At 37.1% G+C, this 20912-nt stretch overlaps 1 long non-coding RNA gene across 1 annotated transcript in view; it reads right to left on the reverse strand.

Moving 5' to 3' along the window:
* Positions 1-20912, reverse strand: part of LOC118353077 (uncharacterized) — a 69176-nt gene that overhangs the window by 33817 nt on the left and 14447 nt on the right. Inside the window, exons 2-3 of the long non-coding RNA XR_007407709.1 lie at positions 16242-16292; positions 15076-15242 (exon numbers count right to left, since the gene is read on the reverse strand). This is a non-coding gene — a long non-coding RNA (uncharacterized LOC118353077). The remainder of the gene's footprint in view (positions 1-15075; positions 15243-16241; positions 16293-20912) is intronic.

Raw genomic sequence — 20912 nt, forward strand, 5'->3', positions numbered from 1 at the left:
GCCACTTAGATCAAGCCCTGCCCCCCTGTGCTCTGTAGGTAATTCTGAACTAAGGCAAATGTGCCTGAGAATCAGAACAGCTAAGGGCCCCCCACACACACACACACACTGCCTGCACACACCAAGTCTACTGATCATAGAGTGGTGCAAAGCTTAAGCTCTATGAGAATAGGATCTAGCCTCTTTCAATAAGCAGACCAAAATGCACTTAGCTGAAACTTGCCACACACTGTAGACAAGGCCTAAACACTTCCCATTGTAGTCAAGGAGAAACTCTGCAGAGGATTGATCTGAGGGAAAAAGCAGCCAAAACACAACAGCAGAGTGTACACCACATACACCAGAAACACTTCCTGAAGTATCAGGCCCTGGATCATATAGGACATATTCTTAATATAGCTATTACTCCTAGGAGCAGGAAACATAACAGGCTTTCATAACACATAGAAGATAGAGACCAAGACAAAATGCCAAAATGGAGGAATTCACCCCAAAAGAAAGAGCAAGAAGGAGTCATGGCCAGGGATCTAATCAAAACAGATACAAGTAATATGCCTGAACCAGAATTTAAAATAACAATCATAAGAATACTAGCTGGGCTTGAAAAAAGTATAGAAGACACCAGGGACTTCCTCACCACAGAGATAAAAAATCTAAAAACTAATCAGGCTGAAATAAAAATTGCTATAACCAAGATGCAAAACCAACTGGATGTAATGAGCACAAGGATAGAAGAAGTAGAGGAACAAATTAATGAGATAGAAGATAAAATTATGGAAAATAATTAAGCTGAAAAGAAAAGGGAAGAAAAATATTGGGTCACAAATATAGATTTAGGGAATTCAGCAACTCCATAGAGCATAATAGCATTCACATCACAGGAGTCCCAGAAGAAGAAGAGAGAAAAAGGGGCAGAAGGCTTATTTGAGCAAATTATAGCTGAAAGTTTCCCTAATTTGTGGAAATACATCCAAAGCCAGAGAACTCCCATCAAAAATCAACAAAAGCAATCCAACATGAAGACATATCATAGTAAAATTGGCAAAATACAGAGATAAGGAAAGAGTCCTGAAAGCAGCAAGGGAAAATGAAACCCTAACCTACAAGGGGAGACTAATAAGTTTAGCAGCAGATCTCTCCAAAGACACTTGGCAGGCCAGAAGGGAAGGCATGATATATTCAATGTGATGAATAGGGAAAATATGGTCATTTTAGACCTAGAGACACCTGCAGATTGAAAGTGAGGGGATGAGAACCATTTATCTGCTGATGGACATCAAGAGAAAGCCAGGGTAGCCATACTTATATCAGAAAAAGTCAATTTTAGACAAAAGACTGCAACAAGAGATGAAGGAGGGCATTACATTATAATTAAAAGGTCTATCCAACAAGAAGATCTAACAATTGCAAATATTTATGCCCCCTACTTTGGAGCACCCAAATATATAAATCAAATAATATCAAACAAAGGAATTCATTGATAATAATACAATAATAGTAGGGGATTTGAACATATCACTTCCAGCAATGAACAGATAATCTAAGCAGAAAACCAACAAGAAAGCAATGGCTTTGAAAGACACACTGGACTAGTCATTCAAATTTCCATCCTAAAGCAGCAGAATGCACATTCCTTTTGAGTGCACATGAAACATTCTCCAGAATAAGTCACATACTGGGTCACAAATCAGCCCTCAACAAGTACAAAAAGATTGAGATCATACCTTGCATATTTTTAGGTCACTGCGCTATGAAACTTGAAGTCAATCACAAGAAAAAAATATGGGAAACCACAAATACATGGAGGCTACAGAACATTCTACTAAAGAATGAGTGGCTTAATCAGGAAATTAAAGAAGAAATAAAGCAATACATAGAAACAAATGAAAATGAAAACACTTCAGTCCAAAACCTTTGGGATGCAGCAAAAGCAGTCGTAAGAGGGAAGTACATAGCAATACAGGCCTACCTCAAGAAGCAAGAAAAGTCTCAAATACAAAACCTTCTACATAAAGAAACTAGAAAATGAACAAGAAAAAAGTCTAAGGCCAGTAGAAGGGAAATTAGTAAAGATTAGAGCACAAATAATTGATATAAAAACAATAACAACAACAAAACCCAGAAGAATTGATAAATGAAACTAGGAGCTGGTTCACTGAAAGAATTCATAAAATTAATAAACCCCTAGCCAAACATATCAAAAAGAAAAGAAAAAAGATCCAAGTAAATAAAATAATGAATGAAAGAGATCGCAACCAACACCACAGAAATACAAACAATTATAAGAGAATATTATGAAAAACTATATGCCAACAAATTGGACAACCTGGAAGAAATGGATAAATTCCTAAAAACATATAAAGTATCGAAACTGAAATAGGAAGAAATAGTAAATTTGAACAGACCCATAACAAAGAAATAGACTCAGTAATCAAAAATCTCCCAACAAAACAAAAGCCCAGGGCCAGATGGCTTCTGAGGGGAATTCTACACAACATTTAAAGAAGTTATACCTATTCTTCCCAACTGTTCCAAAAAATAGAAATGGAAGGAAAACTTCCAAACTCATTCTACAAGGCCAGCATTACCTTGATTCCCAAAACAAAGAACCCACTAAAAAGGAGAGTTATAGGCCAATATCTCTCATGAACATGGATGCAAAAATTCTCAATAAAATACTAGCAAATCAAATCCAACCATACATTAAAATAATTATTCCCCATGATCAAATGGGATTCATTCCTGGGCTGCAAATGTAGTTCAATACTTGAAAATCAATCAACGTGATATACCACATTAATAAAAGAAAGGATAAGGACAATATGATCCTCTCAATAGATGCAGAAAAAGCATTTGATAAAGTACAGCATCCATTCTTGATAAAAACCCTCAACAAAGTAGGGATAGAGGGAATAGAACTTAACATCATAAAGGCCATATATGGAAGACTCACAGCTAATATAATCCTCAGTGGGGAAAAACAGAGCTTTTCCCTAAGGTCAAGAACATGACAGAGATGCCCATTCTCACCACGGTTGTTCAAGATAGCACTAGAAGTCCTAGCTTCAACGATCAGACAACAAAAAGAAATAAAAGGCATCCAAATCAGCAAGAAGTCAAACTTTCACGACTTACAGGTGATATGATACTCTATGTAGAAAACCCAAAATACCCCACCAAAAACTGCTAAAACTGCTAAAAGTCACATGAAACAAAACCAACACGCAGAAATCAGTTGCATTTCCATACACCAATAATGAAAGAGAAATGAAGGAATTTATCCCATTTACAATTGTGCCAAAAACCATAAGATACCTAGAATAAACCTAACCAAAGAGGTAAAAGATCTGTACTCTAAAAACTATAGGACACTGATGAAAGAAATTGAAGATGACACAAAGAGATGGAAAAACATTCCATGCTCATGGAAGAACAAATACTGTTAAAATGTCCATACTACCCAAAGCAAGCTACACATTTAATGCAATCTCTACCAAAATACCACCAGCATTTTCACAGAGCTAGAACAACAATCCTAAAGTTTGTATGTAACCACAAAGACCCCAAATAGCCAAAGCAACCTTGAAAAAGAAAGCAAAGCTAGAGACATCACAATTCCAGACTTCCAAGTTATGTTACAAAGCTATAGTCATCAGAACACTATGGTATTAAAAAAAAAAAAAAAAAAGAACACTATGGTATTGGTGAAAAAGCAGACACATAGATTAATGGAACATAATACAAACCCAGAAATGGACCCACAACTGTACAGTCTACTAATCTTCAACAAAGCAGAAAAGACCATCCAATGGGAAAAAGACAGACTCTTCAATTAATGGTGCTGGGAAAACTGAACAGCTACATGCAAAAGAATGTAACTGGACCACTTTCTTACAGTACACAAAAATAAATTCAAAATAGGTGAAGGAACTAAATGTGAGATTTGAAACCATCAAAATCCTAGAGGAGAACACAGGTGGTAATCTCTTTGACCTTGGCCATGGCAACTTCTTACTAGATACATCTCTGGGGGCCAGAGAAACAAAAGCAGAAATGAACTATTGGGACCTCATCAAGAAGTCTTCTTCAAAATGAAAGAAATAATTGCCAAAATTAAAAGGAAACCTACGGAATGGGAGAAGATATTTGCAAATGACATATCTGATAAAGGGTTAGTATCCAAAATATATAAAGGACTTATCAAACTCAACATCCAGAAAACAAATAATCTAGCTAAGAAATGGGCAGAAGACATGAACAGACACTTTTCCAAAGAAGACATACAAATGGCTAACAGACTCGGGAGAAGATGCTCAACATCACTCATCCTCGGAAATATCAATCAAAACCATGAGAGATACCACCTCACACCTGTCAGAATGGCTAAAATTAACAACACAGGAAACAGCAGATGCTAGCAGGGATGCAGAGAAAGGGGAACCCTCTTACATAATTGGTGGGAATACACACTGGTGCAGCCTCTCTGGAAAAACAGTGTGAAGGTCCCCAAAAAGCTAAAAACAGATCTACCCTACAACCTAGCAATTGCACTTCCAATAATTTACCCAAATGATACAAAAATACTTACTCAAAGGGGCACATGTACCCCAATGTTTATAGCAGCATTAAAAACAATAGCCAGATTGTGTAAAGAGCCTAAATGTCCATTGATTGATGAATGGATAAAGAAGTTGCGGTTTATACATATAATGGAATAGTATCCAGCCTTCAAAAACAATTAAATCTTGCCATTTACAATGACGTGGATAGGTCTAGAGTGTGTTATTGCCAGTGAAATACATCAGTCAAAGAAAGGCAAATACCATATGACTTCACTCATATGTGGAATTTAAGAAACAGAACAGATGAATATAAGGAAAGGGGAAAACAAGAGAGGGAGGCAAACCATAAGAGACTCTTATCTATAGAGAACAAACTGAGAGTTGCTGGAGGGGAGGTTGGTGGGGAATGGGGTAGGTGGGTGATGGGTACCGAGGAGGGCACTTGTTGTGATGAGCACTGGGTGTTATATGTAAGTGATGAATCGCTAAATTGTACTCCTGAAACAAATATTACACTCTATGTTAACTAACTAGAATTTAAATACAAACTTTAAAAAACTTAGCACGAATGGAACACCCCAGCCCTGTGGGGTGAGAATGTCTTCAAAACTTGGGGTGTTTTAGTAAAAGAAAATATCAGGATGGATCCTTTTTCATTTATTACTTTTAGTGCCTGGGTAATAAGAACAGTATCAAAGGTAATGTTCATGTGAGAGCAGAATCAGAGATAATGTTGACATGGTCACCAAGCTGTGGGATGACTCAAAGAGGATAGCGTATCCCATTAGCAGAACTCTCCTTGATCTTCATCCAAGAATTCATTGGATCCTCATGTGTTTATTCTGTTTCATTATTTTATCTCTTCACTCATTGCATAGTAATCAATTCAAATCCTTGCTATGCCACCTACTCATTTGTGTGAACATGAGAAAGTTACTCAGCATTCCCATGCCTCCATTTTCTCATCCGTGCAATGGAAATAATAATATGCTTCTCTCACAGACATGTTAGGAGGATTTAAGCATGTAATTAAAAAATTTACTAATGATTATGTTTGTTGTATTATTGTATTGTATTTTAATATCACAAGGTGTTGTGATTATTATGTTTCCCCATCATGATGACTTTATAAAAAAAGGAATTCAGAAGAACCACATAGTACTCACCAAGCAGTTAACTTAAATATCTATAACACAATAATGTCTTATTATAGAGACATAGATCCAAAATTCCAGTCCTAGTGACATTTTAACTGGCCCTTAATGTTATAGCTAAGAAATGTATAAAGGAAAATACCAACAGAATCAAAGGTTTTGTTCCTGAACTACCCTTCAATCTATGTTTATTTCCTTTGGACGCTGGCCATTTTGTTTTACTCTCTTGCCTCTCCTCCTGGGTTTTTCATCTTGATTCACCTTTGAACTATTTCTTGGTTCACAATGTTGCATTTGTTTCCCAAAACTTTCACTAGCTTTCTGCTTCCTGGAACAATGTCTCAATAATTTACTCTCTTTTGGCATTGACCCAGGACTCCTTCCCTTCAGTGCCTCCCACCAACTGCTGTGTACCTCCTCCTGCTGTGTATGACCTTGACTGGCATGACTCAATTCTCTCCTTGCTTAAACCAGGAAAGGCTGGCTAAGGAGACTTGCCAATGTGTTAACTGATGTTGATCAGGATGGGAAGGTAAAATGAAAACTTAATAAGAGTAATCTTGGGGATTATGGGATTAGAGATAATCCCCCAAAAATATTTCTTTAATTTTTAAAAGGGAGGAAGAGGAACATAAACAATGACAGACCTTACAGTATCCAATGTTGAGAATTCCAAAATCTTATGACAGTTTCAAAAACAGAAGTTTCTTATATCTGTTATTGAAGGGACATCAGGACATGGCAGACAGTAGGTCAAATTCACATTCAGGCAATAAACAGCATAGAACTAAGGTGCTGCATGAGGCCTTGACCTATAACCTCTCATCTATCTAATATGTTTAATAATAGCTGGATACCTTTTGTTTGGAAAAAGTCCTGAGGCTGATATGTTAGCAGCTGACAGATATTTCCTCTGAATTAACATCTCTACAAGTTCTTATTGTAAGTCAAGTGAACAAACTCGAGAGAAAATGCAGGAGTTCAAAAAGGAAAACCGGGTATCTCAGCCAACCTCATCCATCCAGTGGCTCTGCAGGAACTTTAGGACAAGGAGAATAAATAATGGATTCTTCTGTATTATGCACAAATATTGACCAAATCAAACCATAGAACTTATTCATATTATAGGTGAAACTGTAATCTTAAAACTTTCACCTGAGCTATATTGCTTTAAAAAATGAAATCCAAAAGTAGATAACATTTTGTTTGGAACATACAGAGTATTTAATAGAAAACAAGGTTGCTCTGCTTTAGAAATAGAACTGAGAGGTGCCTGGGCAGCTCGGTCAATTAATTGTCCAACTCTTGGTTTCAGCTCAAGTCATGAGATCAAGACCCACATCAGGCTCTGCACCAGGCATTAAGATTCTCTCTCTCTCCCTCTGCCCCTCCGCCTCTACTTTCTCTCTCTCTCTAGAAAGAGGGAAAGAAGAAAGAAAGAAAAGAAAGAAAGAAAGAAAGAAAGAAAGAAAGAAAGAAAGAAAGAAAGAAAGAAAGAAAAGAAAGAAAGAGAGAAAGAAAAGAAAGAAAGAGAGAGAGAGAAAGAAGGAAGGAAGGAAGGAAGGAAGGAAGGAAGGAAGGAAGGAAGGAAGGAAGGAAGGAAGGAAACTGAAATTTGGGGATTGAGCCTAGCAATGAAACAGAAGAAAAATTGGAAGATATCATGCACTGAATTGTGTCCTCCCTGAAATTCCTATGTTGAAGCCTTAAATCTCAGTACCTCAGAATGTGACTGCACTCAAGATACGACCTTTGAAGAGGTAATTAAGTTAAAAATGAAGCTGTAAGGGTGGGCCTTAATCTCTTCTGACTGGTGTCAATAAAGAAGAGATTCAGACACTGGAGAGGTACCAGGGATGCAATGTATGCACAGAGGAAAGGCACAGTGACTGTCTGCTTATAGTAGGTGCAGTTTGGTTATCTTCAAGTCTCCAGTCTCCTCTTTCTCTGACATCTGTATTTATTGAATTTTTAGTTTTTACCTCCCTCTTGATTCTTGCAACTGCAATCCTTTTCCTTAATCACTCTGCTCTATTATGCACACTGCCCTGATTCCCTCATTGACCAACAACACAAAGCATTTATATTTAGCAGACTATGCCGAAGTTTGGAGTTGCACAGTCTTAAACCAATGCCTTGTGTTTTCTGCCCTTAAGGGCCCAGAGGGATTTTGAAGTGCCTAGAAAGTGAACTTTAAGTAGATAGGAAGAAAGGAAAATGTTTAATAGTTATCACTTGACATACTGAGTTTACACTGAATCTCACATTAAGGCACTATTGAGACTGAGCAAAGATTCCTTCTGAAAAGTTCCAATAAAGTAAATAGTCAGTATTGTGTTGATTTAACATTAACAGAAAACAGGAGCTTGGGTAATATGTGTTGCATCTGTGCTCCTAAAATTAATGGCAATTAATCCTGATTAGACTAGTGTCTTGATACTCATCTTTGTCTTGATAGATTGCCATACAACTACTATGGAACAGGGCTACTTATTTTAAAATTTTCTTTCCAGCCATCTAAAGAAGGATTTCTACATAACAGCAATAGAATTTTCCATCTGGTGACCAGTTTTTGAAGGATGAATTTTTAAAATATTATTGAGTTTTGTCTCTAGTAATTACTATTCTAAACAACTGACTTTTGGGGTCTCAAATACTAATCTTTTTATAATTATAGTCTTTTGTCAGTTTCAGTTAGGTTTTCCAGTGAAACTCCCAACTTTTAGGCTGGGATTTGGATTGCACAATTTTTGGTCAATTCAGCAAAATGTACACATGTGCTGTGGTGAGGGTTTCATCTTCCTAAGGCTATGCTTATGGGCAGGAGAAAAACAAAGTGCTCCAGTGAATAAACTGTCATTATCGCTTGGTCATAGTCAACTTTCCTAGACCTCTGTTTCACTACTCAAACAGGAAGTTAAAGAGACGACAGCTTTCTTCACAAACCTTACTTTGCATACTGGAAAAAAAATTGCATAAACTGAAACCAAAAATAACTGCTTGATACCTTCTTCAAGTTACCTTCCAAATTATTCCTTATAACAGGAAGCAAACTCTGTTGATTGTATTTACTAAGGAGCATGCTTTCCATGATTTTCTGAAGAGGTAAAAAGAAAAGATTTCATAATAGCCAAATTTGAATACAAGTATTTTGGTAATCAACACTATGAGCACAATCTATTACTTTAATATATGTAGCATTGCATGACATTATATTATATATTTATTTGTTAATTTATTTACATTTAGCCTCCCCATTTGAATTCAAACCCCTTTATAGGTTTTATAGTCACTTTATAATTGAAAACCTTAGCAGAGTTAATAAAAAAATATTTTGTGACTACTTTGGGTAGTACATTACTTACTATTTTTGTCTGTAGCTTTGATTTTCCATGATTTTCAGATACAAGAGTGAAATATGGAAGGCATAGTAATAAAGATACTTGGCAAGATCATATTTCCCTCAGGGTGATGGAATTACAAAAAAATGCATTTTTCAAAAAAAAGTGATTATCTTATATTGGGTTTAAACCATGTTTCTAAATGTAAATGCATTCATAAATTTTGTTACATATTATGAACAAAACCAAAGTTTAAGTAGAAATATCTTTAGTTGACAATTACCTTTTATGATCCAAGCTCTCCAGCAATTAGGTAAAAAATAATTATTGCATTTTATGCATAGGACAGAGTATGCTAAATTATAAGGGTAAATCTACTGTATCTGATCAAGCAATATATTCCACCAAAAAAAAAATGATTTTTAAAAACCACTTTGACCAATGAAATTAGATGTACTAGCCAGGCTCTCTTTTTTTTCTTTTTTTGGAGGGGAACGGAGGGGAGTGTAATGGCCAATGGCTTTGTTGGATAGGCAGGGACTTAGAAGGAACATGATTAGAAAATTGGAGACAGAAATATTTGGGAACAGGTATGTGGATAGACCTATCTGAATGGGAAAAACTGTGAGGATGTTTGTGTCTCATATGAATGCTTATCAAAAGGCAATGCCAGAGAGAAGAATCCTAATAATTAAGAGGATAGGATGATCTGTTCTGTGGATACCAGTCATCTTCATTCCCCAACCACCCCTGATATTGTCCAATGGGCTAATTAACCAAATGACCATGGTGGCAGGGATGGACGTTATGCATGGGCTCAGCAAGGCTAATGTGACTCTAGCCACTGCTGAGGGCCTGATCTGTCAGCAGCAGAGACCAACACGGAGCTCCCATATGGCACCATTCCTCAGGTGATCAGCTAGCTATGTGGTGACAAGTTTATTACATTTGATACCATTTCCATCACAGAAGGGCAATGTTTTGTCTTTATTGAAATCGACACTTATTCTGCATATGGATTTGCTTTCTCTAAGGCTCTCTTCTGTTCTGAACATTCACTGAGTTGCAGTCAAACTGGCCTACAGTCAGCTGCCTCAGTACCCACCACAGGTCCTCTCTTTTCTTGGGACCTTTGTACATGTTGTTCTGTCTCTCTGGAATATTCTTTCCCTTGCTTTTATAGCCAGTTCCTGCTCATTCTTTAGGTCTCAGCTTAACTATCACCTCCTCAAAGAGCCTTTCTTTGACCATTCTATCAAAATAACTTATTTGTAATTATCAAATCTGTTTATCTAGATTCATTTTTGTATTTTTTTTCTTTCCTTCCAGTCTCATCCAACTGAAAGGGAAATGAGATGTTAATTATCATGCAAAGGAGCACATTTAAAGTTCTTTTTTTTTTAGGATTTTATTTATTTATTCATGAGAGACACAGAGAGAGAGAGAGAGAGAGAGAGAGAGAGAGAGGCAGAGACACAGGCAGAGAGAGAAGTAGGCTCCCCGCAGGGACCCCAACACGGGACTCGATCCCGGGACTCCAGGATCACACCCTGGGCCAAAAGCAGGCGCTAAACCCCTGAGCCACCCAGGGATCCCCCAGCACATTTAAAGTTCTATGGTAATTTGGAAAAGAGGCAGTACTTCTCTTGGGATGACCTAGGAAATTTTTGCAGAAGAGCTACTGTTCCTCCCATTATAGTAGAAGAGACAGCATTCCTTCTTGTATAGGTGGGTCATGCAACTGGAACTTTCAGGAAAAAAAGGAATAGTTGTCCCATTGAGGCCATCTTCCTATCCTCTATAAGCTTTACGCTGTTGCTGCCCATTTGTCAAACTTCATTGCTTTTACTATGTTCATTTTGCCTCGCCTCTGCTAATAAGCCAATTATTTTTTTAAAGATTTTATTTATTTATTTGAGAGAGAGAGCACAAGCAAGGGGAGCAACAGAGGGAGAAGGAGAAGCAGCACTTTTCCCCTCACTCAAGCAGGGATCCCAATGTGGGGCTCCATCTCAGGACCCCAGGATCATGACCTGAGCCAAAGGCAGATGCTTAATGAACTGAGCCACCCAGGTGCCCCCTAAAGATTTTAAAGTAATCTCTACACCCAATGTGGGGCTCAAACTTACAACCCTGAAATCAAGAGGCACATGCTCCACTGACTGAGCCAGCCAGGTGCCCTCATAAACTAGTGACTAAGAAGTTGTAATGAATCATATTTGCCTCAGCTGCTCTAGGCCCTTCATCCTTCTGAGTGTTTGCAAAATGGTAGAGAGTCTCAGAGTAAGAGGGAATTCAGAGGCAGTGATGTGGTAGCAATTCCACAGAATATACAAATAAAACCAGGAGAAAGGCAGTAAACTGGGCTTTGGAGCTTCCCACTCATCTTCCTTCAGGACTAGGCACACAGTGACCATTCTCTTACTCACAACCATGTGCTCTTATTTCTAGTTCTGTAAATGTTGCTCTAAGGTCATCTTTAATACATGTTCTGTGCTACCATGGCACACTTGAGTTGGTGAGGGCATTAAACTATTCAAAAACCATAGATGTTTCAAAATTCTAAAGAGGAGGGATTGGTGTCAAAAACACAGCATATACTTGGCATAAACTACCACAGGTAGGTCAATGGATTCACTGTGCTCAATGTTTATGAACTCAAAATCACACTGATATACTCCTATCATTTCCTACAAGAATTGTACGGCCATCCCCACACTATCACGTAAACTTGTTCCTGCCAAATAAATTGGGTGAGATAGAACACCAACTTATTTGAGCCAACAAGGGTTAACTTTGTTCTGGAGGATAAGAGTATTATCCTAAGTTCCCTAAAAGTATATGCATGATTTATTTACACTTTCCTAAACCCAGTTGCACTTATAAATAGTGCTATTTCAATCTTTTGTTTCCAGAGTTCTCGTACTGAAAATCCTTCACGGACCCTATCAACCATCAAAGTCATTATAGCAGGACTTGGTCAGAGTCTGCTACAAAACTGGTGACCCAACAGTGATAGTGACAAAATGGATGTTCACTCAAAAATGTAGCTGGCAATCTTCATTGCTGGGTTGATATTTGTTAATATGAAGATGGGAACCACTATCTGTCAGAAGGAAGAGAGAGAGAAAAAAAAGAAAGAGAGAGAGAAAGGGAATTAGGAGAGAGTGGGAGAGAAAGAAAGTTTCTATCAGTTGTTTTCTACCTAAACTATGTTTTAAAGTTTTTTTTTACATTTATGGAAAAGGTGATGCTGCCCCTTAAGATATGTGCTTATTTCCCTAAGCAGCTCATAAATTTCCATCTGTCAAAAAATGTCATTTGACTTCAGGAAGCTAAAAACCGTCAGGAAACAAAGGGTACATAAGCTGAATGATAGCAGTTTCACACCTACTATTTCTTGATATATTGTCTATCTAAATGCAGTGACTTTATTCTGCTGCAGATTTCCCAATCTCAACTATTCTGCTTTATTGCTACCGTATCATATGGTCACATGTCTCTTCAACATGTATGTGTAGAATGTGCCTGAAGAAATGAATCTCACTGTTAAATGTTTTACTGTTGCTTCCTGTTTGCCACATCTCCCTGCTGTCACCGTGGGGATTTTTTTGTCTTCCTGTAAGGTGGAACGAGTTACGAACCAACAGGATTGCTTACGCTTAATATGGTATATGACTTTATGCATTTATCTAAAATGTGTTGCCCATACTTTGAATCTACAAGCTCTAAAATCACAGGTATCATCTCTGGCAATAACAATATTTAACCTTTATTGAGGCCTTACTAAGTTCCAGATACTGATTTAAGTTTAAGTTTTACGAATATGTTGAGTCCTCACAACACTATGTAGGAGGTGCTCTTTCTGTCCGTATTTTACAAAAGAGGCCCAGAGAGGTTAATTAACTAGCTCAAGATGCCTCAGTTAGGAAATGAGCAAAGCAGCATTTGCACTGAGGCAGCCTGACTGCAGAGCCCTTGGTCTGAAAGATGATACTACGCTGCATAGCAGTAATGCCTTGGAACATTTAAGAAAGGACTTGTCTACTTTGTATTTGATTCCAGAAAACAGTGAGATTTATGATTTACACAAATCCTACTTCACAGTTTGACCTTTTTTAACAATCAGCTAACAAGGCCCTTAGTTCACCAGATTATGAGTAAGTATTCTGGAGTAAGGCATTTTACATCTATATAATAAACCAAGGACATGTGATCGCCTCCACCCCTCCAGCAGGTTTGTGCTACTGCTGTCCATTTGTCAAGCACGCTGCTTTCACTATGAAATATTGTCCTTTCCTTTGCTGCCAAACAAAGTTCACTAAGAGGCTGTGATTACCACTATTCACAATGTGTATCATAAACATTCATTTATGATATGATCGTATGGTTTATTATTTCACACAAGCATCTGCAATGTGTTAATGAACTTCAGCGTTCAGAGAAACATTTCTGAGAAAATAGATTTTTTTAGACTCTTTTTAATCAAAATTATTGCCCTTTTCAAAGAAAATAGTTATGTTATCTGATTCCATATCATCTTCCTGTTTTCCCTTACCTCAAAATTTCCTCTTTTCCCCCATTTAATTTGGCCTTCCTTTATTCTCCTTTTCCCTTACATATTCACTTTAAAAATTATTGATCTAGAAATGATACCAACTCCTCACTATTAAAAAAAAGAAATTATATATGTTCACAAAATAAAGAAAAACTTGGCTTGAGGCAAACCACAGATTCATGCTCTACTACCTAAAAATTCTCAGGAATCCTCTGCCCCGGAAGACCCTGAGCAGTCTCTGATCCTTGAAACACAGAAAGCACTAGTGGTAAAGGAACAGCTGTTCACTTGTTTATTTGAAACTCCCTGAAGATGATGTCCAGGAGTGAGAAATACGGATCCTTGTTATCTGAATAGTCTCCTAAACACTCCCATGTTCCCAAAATCTGACTGGAAAACTAGAGACCAACCCCTTCAAGTACATATAACAAAGAATTTAGCTCAGGGAATCAGTACCACGGAAGATGGAGGGCTTGAGAAACAAATAGGCTCCATAAGGTGACAGCATCAGGTAGCCACTACTGTCCTCCTTAAATCAGAGGAAGGAAAGAGAATGGCAGAGCACAGGGCCTGGGGGCACCAGGTGAATTCAGGGGTCCCAAGGAAGGTACAGGTACTGTCACAGATGCTGCTGGACACAGAAAGGGGTGGGGGGAAACCCCGGTTTCCCTCTTCTCCCTGCCTGCCTCTCTCCTGTCACAGCCATCCATTGACTAAAGGTGAGAAGGCTCCGAGGGCATGGCAATGCAGCCTTCAGTGTCATTCCCTCTGATCAACAGCCAAGCATGGAGAATGTGAGGACTGGCTCTGACAGCAATCAGGTCTTGGATGGCACACTACAATTTTCTTCCACTTTTCTGTGGCTACACAGTCATCCTTTCCCCACCAGAGGGCTGTTACTCAATCTAAAAATATGGAAATTTAGAACTCATGCAGTCACTAATTGATCAGTCATCCAACTATGTTACATCACCGGGATAAACTTCAAGGAATATTGTGTTTTAAACAGAAAAAAATCTACTAAATCAATGTACAAAGGACTTGACACAAAGCTCTATCTCTGGGACATTTATTAAAATTTAGTTGCAGATTATTTCCTTATTGAATTTTGTTTTTCTATTTTCCTGGAATATAGTCATAAAGTGAAATTTAGCAATCTTATATTGGTAAATCACATTCTGCAAAATCATATTACTTCTTTATACTTCTACAGAGATTTTTCAGTGACTATTTCAGAAGAATAGAAACAATGATGAGGACTCAAAGCAAACAAAACCCTTCAAAACTATTTTTTTAGTTTCTCAATTTTCAAAAATATTCTTCTCATAAGCATCCATTATAGCTTATAATTTTAAAAGCTGTAAGGATGTTAACACTGTCCAAAATATACAAAATTTTGAGAGTTAAGAGACATTCACAACATACTGATCTGTTTTTTATCAGATTTGGTATATTCTTACCTTTAGTAATCCTTCCCCAAAAAATCCTGTAATAAGAACCAGCGAAGAAAGGCTTTGAGTTTCTTGAAGGCAAGAATGGAAACTTGTTTGATTATGTGTCTCCAGTAGCAGGTGCAGTGCCTCATACATAGCAGGGGTGCATAAATGTTTGTTGAATGGATTAGTCCCTGGGTCATAAAGAGAAGAATAATGGTCTTGGGGTCTGGTAGACACTAATGAAGCAGGAAGTGATCCTTTTAAAATTCTATTTTCCTTTGTAATCCTTCTGCTCAAGAACCTACACTACTTTTTTCATTAACCATATGAAAGAGTTTTAGATAGACTACAGGACATCTAGTTAAATGTGAGTTTCAGATAAACAGAAATTTTGTAGTGTATGTCCAAATATTGTAGGTATAAAGTATGTGCATATTTGAGACATACTTAAACATTGTGTATTTGAAATTCAAATTAAATTGGGCATCTTATATTTTCATTTGCTAAATCTGGCACCCCCACCAAAGGATTAAATATAAATTTCTTTTATCATGATTTAAAAGTGGCTGAATTACCAGAAATATTTAGTAGAGATAGCCACTCAATGAAGTTAGCCAGGCATCACCAAAGAAATTAATACCCATAATTCTTACAGTAGTTTTTAAATTTTTAAACAATTTTTCTGAGAAAAAATAATTGGTTTTGAAATAAACAAACCATCCAATAAATAAATTTTTAAAAAATCTTTGATGTTCAGAACTATTTTGAATCCTGATCCTGCAATTAAGTTACCATATAGCATTGAAAAGCCAGTTTTCCACTCCTGTAGTGGAAAGCCACTACAACTTTATAAAATGATTCTAATTACTTTCCTATCATGTTGAGAAAAAAACAGAGCTAGATTAAGCTATAAAAGTTCCTTTATATCCATTTCTTCTCATTTCTCCATAGAAATAATCATTGCTAACTGCTACAGTTTGAATGTTTGTATCCTTCGAAATTCATGTGTTGAAACCTAATCCTCAAACTTATGACATTAGGATTTACAGCCTTTGGGAAAGTGCTTAAAGTCATAAGGGCCCTCATGAGTGGGTCTCTTTATTAAAGACACCCCAGAGAGCTCCCTCACCCCTGTCACCATGTGAGGACATAGCAAGAAAATGGCTGTGAAATAGGAAGTGGGCTCTTACCAGACATCAAATTTGCCAATGCCTTGATCTTGGATTTCCCAGCATCCATCACTGTGAAAAATAAATATTTGCTATTCAGGGAGTGTGCCTGCTGTGATGAGCACCGGGTATTATATATAAGTGTTGAATCACTAAATTATATACCTGAAACTAATATTTCACTGTATGTTAACGGAGTTTAAATAAAACTTTAAATAAATATTTATTACTCATAAATCATTCATCCAGTCTATGGTATGCTATCACACCAGTCTGAATGGATAAAGACACCATTTGATTTGTATCATTCCTATCATTTTGTATGCATTCATATACACATATATATATGTATATATGCACACACTATTTTTTATTTTAAAAAATGAATCACTATTCACCTATTACACTGAGGTTTTCATTTTCATTTAGTCTTGGATGTCTACAAATACTTTTATTTTTTTAATTTTACTAAATATGCAATACCACATGTTGTGACCAGCAGACTCTAAAATGTAACTTCTATGATCCCCAACTCCTGAAATTCATGCCCTGTGTAATACCTTCCCTTTAACTGTGGGATGGCCTAAAGACTTGTTCTAACAAACAGAATAGGATAAAGCGATGTAATGTCACTTTCATCATTAGGGTGCATAAAATATGACTTCCATTTTGCTAGCAGATTTTTATTGCCTTTTAAGCTTCCTGACTTTGATGAAGCTAGCTGCCATGTTGGAGAAGAACTGGGGAGGCCCCCAGCCAACAAACAAATAGGAACTGAGGCTCTCAGCCCAACAGTCCTCAAGGAACTGAATCCTGCCAACAACCATGTAGGTTGGAAGCAGATTCTTCCCCAATCAAGCCTTTATAGGAGACTCCAGCCTTGGCTTACAGATGTTTGAAGACTCTGATGCAGAGGACCCAGCTAACCATGCCTGGATCCCTGACTCACAGAAACTTCAAGTCAATAAATGTGTGTTGTTTTAGGCTGCTAAGTTTTTGATAATTCTGCTATACAGTAATGGATAATGAATGCATAGATGATGCAAAATTTAAAAGCCATTAAATTTAAGTCTACTTCCCGTCCTTATCTCCAGCCAATAAGAACTCTTTCCCGGAGGCAAACACTGTTACAGGCATCAATTAAGATCATCAATCTTAGAGCACTTTAAATGCTTAAAGGATAATAAATAAAAGTATTGATGTCATTATTCATACTAAAATTCCCAGATTTACAAATGAAACTAAAACCTTTGAGGAAAGTAAGAACAATAGGAATAATTACAGAATTTTCTCACATGGGACCAAATGGCAACAGCAGAAAAAGTGACAGATAAATGTCAGATGAACCCATGTAAAAAAGGATATTTATATCTGGCAGAAATTCCGAGGACATTTACAAAACTGCACCTGAGTTATTGCTTATAACCAGAAAGAGATCACTGAGTCATTAACCACTTATCCTTAAAATCATTGATTCAGTGTCCTAAGCTGACCATAAAATAGAGCATTATCAGGATGAATGAAAACAAAACAGAAAGCATTGTATTGTGTGGTTCAAAGCCAGGTCCGTTCATCTGATACCATTCATGGAACACTGTTCATCACACCACAAAAATGACTTGATGTAGCCAGAAATGATAGGGTGGGAACTAGGGTGAGAGTCTGACTCATAGGCTTGAGTTAAAGAATAGACTAAAAGATGAAAGATCTTTCATCTGGAACAGGTGTGGGCCCTTTTCTGTAAATGGGCCAAATAGTAAATATTCTAGGCTTTGCAGGCTATATGGTTTCTGACCCAACAATTCAACTTTAGTGTTGCAGCCCTATATAAATAAATGGGCAAGGCCATGTTCCAATAAGACTTTACTTACAAAAATAAGATTTGGGTGGTTTTGGTCCAAGGGCTTACTGACCCCTTATCTAGGAAATGAAAACAAAGGATAATCAAGACAGCAGTTTGGCACCAGATTAAAAGACCCAGATGCCAAGAAGAAATCCCCTAGCTCATAATGCCAATTCCAGTGCTGTTATCTGAATACACTGATTTGACTACTTTTGAAGACATTGGTTTTTATCTGAACCAAAATTTCTGCTCTGACCTCCAGTCTTAGCCCATCTAGAACCTGAGTTGCCATAGAGCTAAAATAAAACCCAGGCAAGAACACCCCTTTTTTCTCCATGCCTATCCTCTTAGCATCTCTCCTCCAGTTTCTTGGGAGATTCTAGAACTAGAACAACAGTACCAAAATGGGAAATGTCATCCTTAATAGCCCAACAGATACATACAATCTATATTTTAACCATATTGACTGAAATCAGTGTTTTTAAGCATCTGATACCAAATTATGTTGTTTCAAAGCAACTAAATTAATATTTATAAGCCAATGTATAGAACTGGGCATTTTATATTTTATACAAAATTTATTTCAACACTTATAAATTGTATTGATTTCTTAGCATTCTTCCCCAAATCTCTTAACTACTTATTATAAGCCTTTGCTTTATGTTTCACGGGTTTTTATTTAAAAAAAAAAAAAGTCAAATCCTTTGTGTGAGAAAAAGGATCTACACACAGCTAGCCATGTGTTCACACATACCTGGCACGATGGGACAAGAGTTTAACTGATTTTATTTCCTGGTTCTTCTCTTCTGGCCCACATGGATAAAACTTGGGATAGAAGATAGAACCACAAGAAATAAATCAGTTGCCCAATTTTATACAATTACCATAAAACTAAAATGTGTTTTAGGAAAATTAACTTCCTGTATATAGGGTTTTATCCTTCTTCTTTAAAAGAAAATATTGTTCATTAACTGACAGCCCCAAAAGTCAGACTGTGAGATTTAAGTGAAAGTGTGTCAGTTTTATCCTAAATTTAGAATACCACCAACTCTGAGATACCAGCTGCATTCTTAAGAGACCAACCTTGATGAAGCAAGACGTATGTTTGAAAACTTACTAGAGGTTAAGACACCGCAATTTTACTTGTGTCTGAACCAACTCCACATAAACAAAAATAAAGTGAAACCCTAGTCTGAGATGCTTTGCCACTGTCTAAAAGCAGAAAAAGGCCCCTTGCCTGACCCCAGCCTCCACTTCCTCCCCAACCCAGACGAGTGGGTGTACCAGCTTTGCTGATATGTCCTACGTGACCTCTTTACTTCACTAAGAACTCTGGCTAACCCTCCAGCCAAGCTATGGGAGACCAAAAGACCACCACAGTTGGGGAATACCAGTGAAATATACGGGACAGGGTCAAAACTCAGCTCCCTACCATAAACAGTTTGTAATATAATCCACCTTCCCTCTAATTATAGTTATCTCCATATTAGAAACTATGGTAGAGTGCTTTAAAATTCTTCAAGTGCCTTAGAATTTATCATCCTCAATATTTGATCTAGCAAAAGTCACCTAAGACTAAAATTAATCTATAAATACATTCCTTTCAGAAAAAAGAAGTACCTGACTCTAAGTTTTCAAATATTAACTAGGTAGGTCGATTTTAACTTCATCTCTACCTTGCCCCATCTGGCCCCTGGTGAAAAGCAAAAGGTGCTCCAAATAACAAGTGGCCTAATTAAGAGATAAAGTAAATGATGCTGTGTGAATAATGAGAAGTTGTAAGATGAGTTTATGACTTATTGGGAGATAGCTTAGCCTCTCTCTTCTCAGAAGCAAGCTAATTTAACAATATTTAGTGGAGTTTGATGTATAGCTGAGACAAAGTCAGCCTCCCTGATTTCCAGCATTAGACACTGTCCACAAAAACCAAAGCCAATTCTCTTCTGGTAAAAGTAAGGAAAAACAAAAACAGGACCAAGAGAAAACTACTTTCCTAATTACTTAAAATATCTCATTTCAGAATTAAATGAGCTGATACACCATCTCCTTTGGGAGCTAAATGAGTCACATATTGTATAAAACAATCAACTCCAATTTTAACATATTAGTAATTCCACATGGACTAATTTAGGGTTTCAGGAATGGGGAAGCAAAAATGAATACAAAATTCTCTATATAGGTAGAAGCTATAATACAGAAATTATATATATAAAGTTATGGCACCATGATGTAAATCCAATCTCCTGAGTTTAGAATCTGGAGCCTAATTGATAACATTCAAAAATTACAGATTGAACATGTAGTGTAATGTAAGGGGTTGCATTAATTAAGGTAACACCTCCTATAACTGTAAGAGCTATCAGGAACTTGAAGCCATAGAGGACATCTCTGGTTCAAATAATATTCAATACCAGGGCTCCTAGACAGCAGACAGCTCAAGCTATCTCCTCTGTGGGTCTTTGTCCTCCAAAAATGTTCCACGGTCCTCTTCATTCAGCCAACAGGTGAGAAGGAAGACTACGGAGGAGGTACAACGAACCTCCTAGGCACTATAGCCTGGAAGTAAAACACATCATTTGTTTATATTCTGTTGACAAGAACTGGTCATATGGCCATGCCCAGATGCAGTGGAAGCTGGAAAGTAAAGTCTCAGTTGGGCAGCCACTTCCTAGGAACTACTCTAGAAGATGAATTTTTGGTGGGCAGCAAGCAATGCCCATCACAATTATTTTGGTAGGTGCTATAATGAATCCAAATGTAGCAAGACATAAGGCTATGAAATTGTGCCTTTGAATTGTTCCTTTGTCTAGGTATATGGTGACTGTTACAATATGACAAGCAATTCACTC

This window comes from Canis lupus, chromosome 32, assembly GCF_003254725.2.
Source record: "Canis lupus dingo isolate Sandy chromosome 32, ASM325472v2, whole genome shotgun sequence".
Classification (NCBI taxonomy): Eukaryota; Metazoa; Chordata; class Mammalia; order Carnivora; family Canidae; genus Canis; species Canis lupus.